This window comes from Notamacropus eugenii, chromosome 5, assembly GCF_028372415.1.
Source record: "Notamacropus eugenii isolate mMacEug1 chromosome 5, mMacEug1.pri_v2, whole genome shotgun sequence".
NCBI lineage: Eukaryota > Metazoa > Chordata > Mammalia > Diprotodontia > Macropodidae > Notamacropus > Notamacropus eugenii.
Window position 1 is genome coordinate 434,477,168 of NC_092876.1, and position 12,423 is coordinate 434,489,590.

Below are 12,423 nucleotides of genomic sequence, written 5' to 3' on the forward strand. Positions count from 1 at the left end.
TTCCTTTAACAGTAACACGAAAGTTTGGAAGGGGGCAGAATATGAGAGGAAGATAATATATTATGTTTTGGATATGTTTAGTTTAAGATGTCTGTGGGACATCTAGTTTGAGATGACCAATAGGAAGTTGGAGATTCAAGTCTGGAAGTTGGGAGAGAGGTTAGGGTTGGATAAGTAGATCTGAGAATCAGCAGCAGAGAGACAACTGAAACCACAGGAACTAATGAGACCACTAAGTGAAATAGTAGAGATGGAGAAGAGAAGAAGGTGCATGAATAGTATGGAGGAAGAAACGGACAGAACCATGGTTATTAAACACCATAGGGACACCCGTGGTTAGTGGGCATGAGTGGAAGATCCAGCAAAGGAGAGTGAGGGGTGGTCAGACAGGTGGGAGTAGACCCAGCACAGAACAGTGGTTTGGAAACCTGGAAAGAATGTATCAAGGAGAAGAGGGTGATCGAGTGTCAAAGGCTGGAGGGAAATCAAGCTGGATGAGGAAAAAGGGCAACTAAAAGATCATTGGCAACTTTGGAGAGAGCAGTTGCAATTGAATGATGAAATCAGACCTGGAATTCAGTAGAGTTCTTCAGAGGGGAGGGTGGCTTGATTCTTTCTTTAGCACACAAACCAAGTGCTTTCCTTTGGGGTGGAGGGTGTGGCACTTAGGTGTCTGGGAAGTAGGATTCACCGGAGACCTTTTGTCTTGATCATTTAAGAGTTTGGGTGCACATTTTTGCATACGTTCCTTTATCGGGTTAAATAAATGTATCCTGTATTCTGTAGTTAGCCTGAGCACTTGCATTTGGGGTTTAGGTTCATTATCTTTCCTTGGCATGAGCCAAATTCTGGGTTCAGCAAGAACAAAAGAGAGGTACTTAGTGAGAGTACCCCAAGACTGAACCCAGCCCAACCTTTTAAAGCCCAGCAGTCTGCTTCTGGGCCAGACTACAATTAATCTGGCATATACTGAACAAGACATGGCCCCTGTCTTCGTCTGAATTGATATTTATTCCAGGATAGTTTCATCTCAATTTAGCACAAGTGGTTTGCATACAGTAAACATTTAATGTTCCATGTGTCGTTACACTATATTTCAGTGTCCCTAGCTGAAACAAAAACATAGGGGACTTCAGTGCATAGTTTAACATGACTGCATTAAATGCCATTTTTTCAGATAAAAAGTCTAACTCTCCATTTCCAACCACTAAACACTAAACCAGAGTTCGTGTGTGGTAGGTTACTTTTTCAACTGCAGTGACTGACCTTCCACTGGAAAAAAACAGACCTTCCTAGGAGAGAGGTCCAAGTACATCCCAAACATTACAAAATATTCGAGCTGGAAAAGAATGTATAGGTTATCTAGTCCAACCCTTTAATTTTACATAGGAGGAGACAAGCTGAGACAGGAAATTGTACTGGATTGCACAAGATATAACTGGGACTAGGTTACAAGTTTCTTGACTCTCATTCCAATGTATTTATCCTATATATCATGTCCCTTAAGACTGAATTTCACCCACATGTGGGGGCTCAGACACTGAATTTGAAGCCTGAAGACCCGACTTTGAATTCTGGTTTTAGTGCTTACTACGGAGTCTGAATCTATTTTCACATTTTGTAAAATGAGAAGGTTGGCCTATCAGAGGTTCCCGAATATATTTGACCTATAGCCCTCTTAAAAAAGAAATTACTCAGTGACCCCCTGCAAATCTATTTTCTTTAACCCTTTAATGTTGTTTTTTTTTAATTTGCATCATTTCAAAAAAAAAAAACCGCCCCCCTGGATGATTCCTGTGGCCCCCAGGGGGCGGGATCACCCATGTTGGGAACCTATGGTAGATGATCTAATCTTTCCATTCTAATTCTAAATCTATGTCACTGGTTGGGAGTGAGTGCTGTACTATTAATTCTGTATGGCATTTCATTTAACCTCCATGTGCTACACAGGGAGACCCTGACTACCTCAGAAGGTTGGTGGAAGAAATGTTTAGATAACTGTTTGGAGTCAGGAGACCCACTGTGTGACAATGGACTTCAACTCTGCCCCATTTTCCTCAACTATAAAATGGGGACTATTATTGTGAGGAACACACTAACATAGTACAAAAATGCGAGTTATTACATCATAACATTATATCAGAAGAGCAGTCATGCCATTAACTTTCATCATGGCAGAAGCATCTGTAGTATTATGATAAGAGGAATTTGATAGATGTCCCAACTTTTCTGCTTCTGTGGTCTGTTCCAAAGAAAGCTACTAAAGTTTAAGTGCATGGTTGCTTTGATCCCTCCATACTTCAATGCTTTTAGGACCTGTGATTCTGCCAGTGTGGTTCCTCCCTCCACTGACAGCCTGAAGCCCTCATGGAAGTGATTTTCACACTGTTGTTGGACAAAGTTTAAGAGGTCATCCTACTCAACCTCCCAACCCATGCAGTTCTTATTTCTTTGAAGATTCCAAATAATTGTGATAGTAAAGTACAATTTGAACTAATGTTTGTATAAAAAACAAAGTTTTCCCATCTTCAACCAAGTGATGTCTGCATGGTTTCATCATTTTCTCCAGCTTCTTTCAGCAGTATATGCATAGGACTAAAGGCAGGGGGTGATGGTTACAATCTAAGGCTGAGACTTAGATGGATAAAATCAGCCATAGGCTAAGGAGGCAAAAGACCAGTGAAAAGAGAACAGTGTAGAGTTGAACTGGTTCACCCCTTGGTCCAGATGAGAAAAGGAGAGTGTAGTTAGTGCAGAAGTGATGGTCTGGATAAGAATCAAGAGGCAGAGAGCTCAGAGGTTACAGTTTGGACGAAGAACAGGGTATGGAGTTTTGAGACAGAAGGAGAGGTAGAATGACAGTAAATTCTGATCATATAAGGGAAAGAAACACATTTATCCAAGCTAATGGCAAAGAGAATTTGGAGACTTTATACAGATTAAAATATGGTAAAAAAAAAAAAAAAAATTTTTTTCACTTAGAAGTGAGAGTTCTTCTCTCAAACCAAATGAAAGATCTTGATCTCACCAAAAGGAAAAATCTTTGAAGTCTTATGAAAGACAAACTGGAAATCAGGGACATTTGAGCAGTCAATTTCACATGTCTGCAAAATCATCTCACTCTCTTAAAGAAGGCTGAACCACATGTGTCTCTCCCCAAATAAGCTCCGCTAACAACTCCACAACATATACAGGTATTCAACACCATATCTTTCCTCTCCAAAGATCAGGAGTCATTGCCTTCTTCATACAAAGAGGTCAGAGCAAGGGTACATTGGTAAATATTTAACAACCAGCTCAGAAAAATATATATACACATAATATACTTTTAAGGAAAATTGACATTATCAACAATTTCTCCACTACCTTCCTAAGTCTAGACAATCTACAAAACAATGAATCAAACCAAGATTTGGAGGTTTTGCTACATGGTATAAATGCTCACACTGAAAATTCAACAATCTACTCTCCTGAGCTTGTTTTAGCTGGTTCCAGCATGCTACTTACTACCTAGACAACCTTTGGCAATTCCTTTTCCTTCTCTTGGCCTGAGTTTTCTTCCCTGTAAAATGACAACATTGGACTAGGCATAACTAAGGTCCTTTCCAACCCTTATGTCTATGATCCCAGGAGCTGCAATAGCTCTAATAACCACTTTTATTTACCCTGAGCTGGATATTTGTTATAGGAAGAGATACCTCCAACATGACAATAGATTCATTCACACACAACTTTCTATCTGCCACCTCTATCCCTTTGCACAGACTGTTACCCATGCTGAAATTATTTTCTTCCCTACCTCCATCTCTTGGAAGCTCCCTTCCAGGCTCAGCTTAAATGCTAATCCCTTTAACAAAGGTATTTCTTGCAAATTAAAAGAATGAGGAAAAAAATCTCATATCTATTAGATTGGCAAATAGGACAGAAAAGGTAAATGACAACTGTTGGAGGGGGTTCATTGTTGGTGGAGTTGTGAACTGATTCAACCATTCTGTAGAACAATTTGGAACTCCGCCCAAAGGGCTATGAAACAAGGCACACTCTTTGGCCTAACAACCCCATTACTAGGTTTGCATTCCAAAAGAGAAAAAACAAAATGGAAAAGAACCTGTATGTACAAAAAGATTTATAGCAGTTCTTTTCTGGGGGCAAAGAATTAGAAATTGAAGGAAGGCTTATCAATTGGGGAATGACTAAACAAGCTGAGGTATGTGATTTTGATGGAATACTATTGTACTATAAGAAATGATGAGCAGGATACTCTCAGAAAAACCTGGAAAGACTTATATGAACTGATGTTGAGTGAAATGAGCAGAACCAGGAGAACATTATACACAATAACAGCCACAGTGTGAGAGGACTCTTTCTGATAGACTTAGCCCTTCACAGCAATGCAAGGACCTAAAACATTCCCAAAGGACTCGAGGCAAAATGCCATCCACATCCAGGGAAAGAACTATGGAATCAGAACGCAGAATGAAGCAAACTCTTTTCTCTTGTGTTATGTTTTATTTTGTTTTTTTCTCATGGTTTCTCTCATTCGTTTTAATTCTTCTATGCAACATGACTAATGTGAAAATGTGTTAAGAATGCTGCCTCAGGGAAAGAAGGGAAGAGAGGAAAGGGAGAGAGAGGGGGAGAAAATGATTGATGAAAAGTGATTGGTGAAAACTGAAAACAAATTAATTAAATTTAAAAAAAAAAAGAAAAACCTGGAAAGACTTTCATGGGCTGATTCTAAATGAAATGTAGTGTGTACAAAGTAACAGCAAGTAAGCATGTAAGATGATCAGCTGTGAATGACTTAACTATACTCAGTAATACAATAATCCAAGACAACTCTGAAGTCCTTATGATGAAAAATGCTATTCATCCCCAGAGAAAGAACTGATGGTGTCTGAATACAGATTAGAGCCTACCTTTTTTCACTTTTTTTATTTAATTAATTTATTTGTTTTCAGTTTTCTATAATCACTTCCATAAGTTTTAAGTTTTCTCTCCCTCCCTCCCCCCTCTCTCCCTGAGATGGCTTGCAATCTTCTGAGTTCTACACATACATTCTTCTTTAACACGTTTTCACATTATTCATGTTGCATAGAAGAATTCAAATGAATGGGAGAAACCATGAGAAAAACCAAAACAAAACAAAATCTAACACAAAATAGTCTGCTTCATTCTGTGTTCTGATTGCACGGTTCTTTCTCTGCAAGTGGATGGTATTTTGCATCAAGAGTCCTTTGGGAATGTTTTAGGTCTTTGCATTGCTGTGAAAGGCTATCACTTTATTTTTCTTGAGGTTTTTTTGGTCTGTGTTTTCTTTCACAACATGACTATTATGGATATGTTTTGCATGACTACACATGTATAACCTATATCAAATTGCTTGCCTTCTCAATGAGGGGGGATGGGAAGGGAGAGAATTTGGAACTCAAAGTTTTAAAAATGAATGTTAAAAATAGTTTTTACATATAGCTGGGGGAAAATAAAATACTAAATAGAAAAAAAAATAAAAAGGGCATTTCTGCTTAGCCTACTTGTTAGGGTTCCCTACCCAATTACTTTGTATTTATTTGCAAAGGTACACATACATATATTATGTATGTATTATATGTGTGTGTATGTGTGTATCTCCCGCATTTCCTTATGTCCTGTAATTTCCTGTCTGTGAACAAGTTGTATTCCTCCCCTGACCGCTGACCCAGAATTTATGTTTCTTGAGGGTAAAGGTTTTCTCGATTTTCTGTCTCCCTGAAGCTTAGCACAGGTCCTGACACAGAGTGGACATTTAATAAATGCTTGTTGACTGACTGAGCTCCCATTGACTAGCCCCCTTGGTCTACCCTATCTCCCTAACATATCTTCTACCTAATTAAATTGATGCCAAATAAATAGAAATACAAGATCTGGGGAAAGTCATTCCTCATTACTGAAGGTAGAATGTGACATCTGGAGACACCACGGGTGTGTGTGTATGTGTGTGTGTGTGTGTGTGTGTGTGTCTGTGTGTCTGTGTGTGTGTCTGTGTATGTCTGTGTGTGTCTGTGTGTGTGTGTGTGTGTCTGTGTCTGTGTGTGTGTCTGTGTCTGTGTCTGTGTGTGTGATTATAATCGACTGTCCACTCAAACCTGACTCACCTCTGAACAGCTTTGACAAAGCTGAACCAATACTACATTCATTAGGTCCTGTATTCAATATTCAGTTTTAATTATATTCATCTTCATTCTTGGGCACCAGGAGGTATATAAGAATGTAATAGAGTATAAGCTCCGAGAGGTCATTCTGCTTTTCTAGGACAGGGTTTTTCCCCCAAAGAAGGTGCTTAATAAATGCTTATTAGTTTAAATTGGACAGGTTGATGACCTCTCCATAGTTGGGAACTAGTCCCAACAGGCTCTTATATAGACTGAGAACTTACTGCCAAATGTGGCCATCCTCTGTCAGTTTTCCCCTGCACTTAATTGAACCCAACTAAGTATTCTGGCTCTAAAAGGGGGTTCCATATCCCTGAAGGTTGGTTGTTACATTCTCTGTTTTCTCACTTTCCTTAGGCAGCCCTGAATAAAGTGCTACTCACGTGTCACAATAAACTCACTACCAGTTGATACAGGGCTCTTTAAGACATTACAAATAAAATATTTTAAATAAACATTTTACATAAAAATGTTTTAATTATGCATTTTGTTTTTACAGCACAAGCATTTCTGGAAATAAACCCCTTCAGCCTCATCTTCCCTTATTGAATTCCTGATTGTAACAAAAATAAAGAAAACAAACCAAAAACTGTAACAAAGTTGAGCAAAAGCATCCTATTCAATGACCAAAAATGACAATGTATACAACATTCTGCCCTAGCAGAGCCTCACCTCTGCCAAGAGAAGGAAGATTCATTATCTGTTCTCCAGGACTATTACTGGCTTTTCATTTGCTTAAAGTTTGGCTTCCTTTTAGTAATCTTTTCACTTCCACTGTTGTAGTAACTATGCATATTTTTCTTTAGGTTTTACTTATTTTACCCTGCCTTGGCTCATACAAACCTTTCTCTGTTTCTCTGAATTAACTTTGTCACTTCTTACTGCACAATAATATTTTACAACACTTCAAGCAGTTGTGGCATGCTTCCAGTAATGTACCAGCTACCCTCCTGGGATTCCACACCACCATCAAGATACCTTCTCCCCTTCATTTTATGTGTTATCATCCTCCCCCATGAAATTGTAAGCACCTTGTGGACGGAGATTATCTTTGTTTTTCTTATTTGTATCACCAGTACTTAGCAAAGTATATGGCATATAGTAGCATTAATACATGTTGGGTTGGGCAGCCAGGTGGCAAAGTGGATACAGTGTTAGATCTACAGTCAAGAAGACCTGAGTTCAAATGTGACCTCAGACACTTATTAGCTGTGTGACCCTGGGCAAGGCACTTAACCCTGTTTGCCTCAGTTTCCTCAGCTATAAAATAAGTGGAAAAGGAAATACCAAACTACTTCCGTATCTTTGCCAAGAAAACCCTGAACGGGGTCATGAAGAGTTGGACATGACTGAAAAACAAATAAATCTAATTTAATTATAGAATAGACAATGAAAGGTTGGTGGGCAAAGCTAGTTATGCCCCCTTTTTGGCCCCCAACTTCACTGGGCATCCTCCAGGTCTTCCTTTCTGGCATGAGTCTTCCCTGACCAAGGCCCACACTTTGGGAAAGAGATTCACTTTTCAAATTAGCCAAGGGAAGAACAAACCAAAGAGAAAGCATTTGAAAGCAACTGACTCAGAAAGCTGAGGCAGATCATTTACAAATTCTTCTCCAATTAAAGAATTTGTTATTCTCTCAGCTTTAGGGAGCTATAAAAATGTGATTGGATACAATCTCTTTTCTTGCACTGAGGCCTCGATTGGTACCATCTCCCAGCAGTACAGTAACAGAATCTAGCACCTAGCTGACCATGGCCTCCCTCCAGGCTATGTTTAATACTCACCCTCCTCAGGTGATTAAATCAAGTACACCAATCAGTACTTAAAGGAGGGGCTACACTGTCTTAGAGAAATCAGTTTCTTTTTAAACAATTGCCAAAAACACAAAGTGAAACAAAACACATAAAACACTGGGATACAGACTTGGAATTTTCCCAGGAGATGTTAAGAGTCAGAGGAAAGCAAGGGACAGCAAAAGAGGATGTGACACATTTTGTTCTCAGCGCCAGACACACTGCATTTGTTCTGGGGTTCTACATCGTTGGGTTACAGACCTTTTCTTGCCATCCTGGCATTTTCCCTCCTTCCAATACGCTCACGATTGCTGCAGTGCCTGAAGAAGGGGCATCATGAGGCAACATTGTCCCCTTCTTGAGGCCTCTCTGTCATCCTCTCACATACCATTTCATATTCCCCTCTCAACAAGCTTCTCACCTACCTCACTTAGGAAATGGAAGAGTAGGTTCTCCAAGGGCTCAAGCACATAGATATTGGGGAACTGCTATCTGCCCCATCCAAGTTGTTCAGTCATGTTTAACTCTTCATGACCTCATGGACTCTAATATTGCACCAGGCCTTCTGTCCTCTACTATCTCCCCAAATCTGTCCAAGCCCATGTTCATTGCTTCCATGATATTATCTATCCTCCTATTATCCCCTTATTATCTATCTATTATCTTCTCCTTGTGCTTTCAATCTTTCCCAGTATCAAAGTCTTTTTCCAAAGAATGCTGTCCTCTGATTATGTGGGCAAAGTATTTAAGCTTCAGCTTCAGTATTATGAATAGTCTGAATTAATGATTATTAATTACCTATTCATATTCAGCTCTCTCTCAATTTATAGGCACCCACTTGGTTTCCAGTTCTTTGCTACCAAAAATGTCCTGTTATGAATACGTTACTATATATTGTATCTTCATTCCTGCCACTGAACTCGTATGAGATTGCTGGGTCAAAGGGTATGAAGAAGTTAGTTAACTTTTCTTAAATAATCCTGAATTGATATCCAGAACACTTCAATCAAGTCAAGGCTCCATCAACATTATATCAAGGGGCATATCTTCCCATAGCCTTCTTAACACTGGCAATTCTGGTTTTTGTAATCTGTAGTGGAAATGAGCATGTTAATGTAGGATGAGCTAACTACTCTATTTTGTTTTAAGTCTCTATTTTGAGACTAAGAAGTAGTTACATAAGTTGTTTTCCTACAGTAAAAAAAAAGACTAGAGTAGTATAGTTTGGCAATGATGTGTGTGTCCTGACAACTTGGTAAACAACTATTAATGACATAGGTGTCCTCCAAATTTGGTAAATAACTGATGAACATTCACTAATGATGTTAGGAAATTAAAGCTTTGATTGATAGTTTTATTTCATTATAAGCTTAGATAATTGATCACCCATCAGAACTTGGATGTAACTTATAAATATCCTTACTCAGAGCCATTAAAAAAAAAATCAGAGGCCTCAGCCTGACTGAGTAGCCACCAAAACTTACTCCTACACACTCTCTGAATTCAGAGATTTAAGCATCCCATGTTCCCTCAAGAGCAGTGCTGATTGATTGAGACTTGCCAGAGCACCACCTTAGATGGAGATACATGGCCTACAGCTGGGCAGAAAAGGAAACTTGTCACGAACTCTGGTATGAGTCAGGCCTACCAGGACAGAGATCAGGTTGGTGGTTTGTTCCTGGAGGGGGTGATGTATTGTTTGCATGTGTTGATTAATAAATTTTGATTGCATGCATTTGTCTAATTGGTGTTTGTAACACTAGTTAGTATAGTCATGACAAATCAGTTTTAAGCAGGCTTCATGTATTACATAATTTTTGCCAATTTGCAAGTAATGAGGTGAAATATTAAAGTTGTTTTCCTTTGCATTTCTTCAACTATTAACAGGACAAACCACATTTGGTGACCTATTATCTGTCAAGACACTAGGCCATATACACATATTATACATCCATCCAAACACACATCCATATACATACATACACACACACACACACACACACACACACACACACACACACAAATAAATAAGAGTGATATCCTGTGACAAAGAACCCCTTTAGGGCAGCTCACAGTTTCAGCCATTGCTAATACCCTAACCAATGTGGGCAGCAGCATTTCTACAGTTTTTCCCATCCAAGGGTCAGAATATCAACTTGGTGATTCTGAATATCCTCACAGAAACTTCCTCTCCAATGACAGGCCTTCTCCTTCCCTTAATGTCATTAAGACCACCATTATTTCCTCTGAAGCATTTTTCAATATTACATTTTCACATCTCCTATATATCCATGAGATTGTTTGGATTTTGATGGTTCAAAGTGTTTCTGTTTTGCCCAGAATCCCTGAGGATCTTTCCCTCCCAGTTTGACTTTGGTTTTTTGGTTGTTGTTTTTTTTTTTTTTTTTGAGTAGGCAAACTAGATCATCTTTTGCCTCATTTCTTACCTAGCCTTAAATCACTGAATGTGTGTTGCCTCAGACAAACAGACCTGGGAAAGAATTTAGCTTAAAAAGGCCAAGGTCTTCCACTGTATCTGTGGGGTCATCTTCAGTTGTACAAACCTACTTGTTCTATTGGACTCAGATGACCTTGGAGGAAAGAATGAGGCTGATGACTTTGCACATGGCTACCTCACTTAAATCCAATTCACTTGCAAATTAAGGCATCATCCTCCTGATGCCATTGGTCTTCTTGATTTCCATTTCTTTGCTACCAAACATGTCCTGCTATGAATATGTCAGTATGTATTGTATCTTCATTCACGCCATTGAACCCGTATGCAATTGCTGGATCAAACGGTATAAAGAGTTTAGTTAACTTTTCTTGAATAATCCTGAATTGATATCCAGAACAGCTGAATCAAGTCAAGGCTCCATCAACATTATATTAATGGACATATCTTCCCATAGCCTTCTTAACATTGGCAAACAGCAACAATGATCCATGAACCCTGGTTAATTTTCCACTCTAAAAATGTGCTGTTCATAGCAGAAGTGAAACTTCACCTTTCCACTGCTTGCTACCACCAGTTAGATGGGCAAACAAAACACACCCACTATATCTTCTAATAATATTTGTGCTGTTATGTTTCTTTCCACTGGGATGATTATATTAAGCCACAGCAGGATTCTGCTAAATTAACTAACCATTCCTCTACAAGGAAGCTGGCCTTTCTACACAAACTATGTGAAACTCAGTTCTAACCAGCTCGAATTCACAGTCCATTCTCCCGTTCAAATGGACAACACTGGGGAGCTGGGAAGATTTCTAGGCCACTGTTCAAGAAAGTAAAGGTACACATAAGTGGTGTAATGAATAACATGGTCATCTGGGAAATACTTATAGGTAGAAACCAAAGAGGAGAAGGAAATGGCAAACCACTCTGGTATCTTTGCCAAGAAAACTCCATGGACTATATTGGCAGGATATGGTCCTTAGGATCATGAAAAGTTGGACCCAACTAAACAACAACAAAGGTAACCATGGACAACTCTACCCAGAATCTTTACTCTGATCATGCTTGAAGGAAACCAGGAGACAGAACAGTAGGGGGATCTTCTCTTTAACTTAAACCATGAACCCACTGATGCGGAAAAGCCACGTTAGAGATAAAGTACTGGACAGAGAAATCAGGAAACTTCAGTTTGAATCTCTGCTCTGATACTATGTATTTCTGGACAAGTTGCCTTATCTCTCTAGGTCTTAATATTATCTATAAAATTCATTTTTTAATGAATTTTATAGGACTAGAATCAGGGATGGGGAACCTGTGTTCTCAAGGCCATAGGTTCCCCACCCCTGGACTTGGTACTATTTATGTCTAACATTCCATGTCTGACTTTCAATCATTATAAAGTCCCTTTCAGTGCAGAAATTCTTTGATTCTGTCTAGCACTAACATTCTGTAATTCTATCTATAACTTCCATCATTTTGTATCCTACATGTCTTTCAACAATCCCTGTTTCAATCAGGGACAAATTAATTCCAAGTGCATGACCTAGCCCCTTGACTTCCCTTAGTTATGACTGATAGAAAGAAAGCATTCATGTTTCTGGTAATCTCAGCCTCCAGGCAACTGACAGACACTTTTGAGTATCTAGTCAACTTCAGGGGCTGTGGTCTAGAAAACCAACCTTCACAATTTTTATGATACCTAATAGGTATCCCCACTTAAACTTAAGTCTTAGACCCATGAGAAGAAAATCTTAAATTCCTAATTATTGGCTACAGTTCTGGTTTTACTATCTGTAAATTAATCTATCTCCCTCTCTCTCTCATCTACGCTGGAAGTCCAGCAGCTACTCACAGGTGACCCCACTACTGATTAGCACACAAGCTTTGATCTGCTCATTTTCTGACCTGCTTTAAAAGTTTATTCCTCCTTTGGCAGCCTGGTGACTCTTACTGGGGGGGCTCACCATATTGATGCTAAAT